This window comes from Antrostomus carolinensis, unplaced genomic scaffold, assembly GCF_000700745.2.
Source record: "Antrostomus carolinensis isolate BGI_N321 unplaced genomic scaffold, ASM70074v2 scaffold14993, whole genome shotgun sequence".
Taxonomy (NCBI): Eukaryota; Metazoa; Chordata; class Aves; order Caprimulgiformes; family Caprimulgidae; genus Antrostomus; species Antrostomus carolinensis.
The window spans coordinates 1-254 of NW_010304576.1; positions in this window are offsets into that span (position 1 = coordinate 1).

Sequence of the window (254 nt, forward strand, 5' to 3'; positions counted from 1 at the left end):
CTGCTTTCCCCGCATTCCAAATGCATTTCCCCCATTTCTACTGGGATTTCTGCCTTCAAACCCGCCGCTGCCGTTCGCTTCCCTGACTGGGCGGTGGTGGGTGGGCCGGAAAAGAAACAAAGGGAACGATTTAAATGGAGGGGGAATGAAAAAATACAATAATGCTGGTGCCCGAGGTGTGCGGGGCTGTGCGGGGATGGACGCCCCTGCGGCGGGGACACCTGCAGCCTGGACAGGCCCTGGGGGGGGGCGGG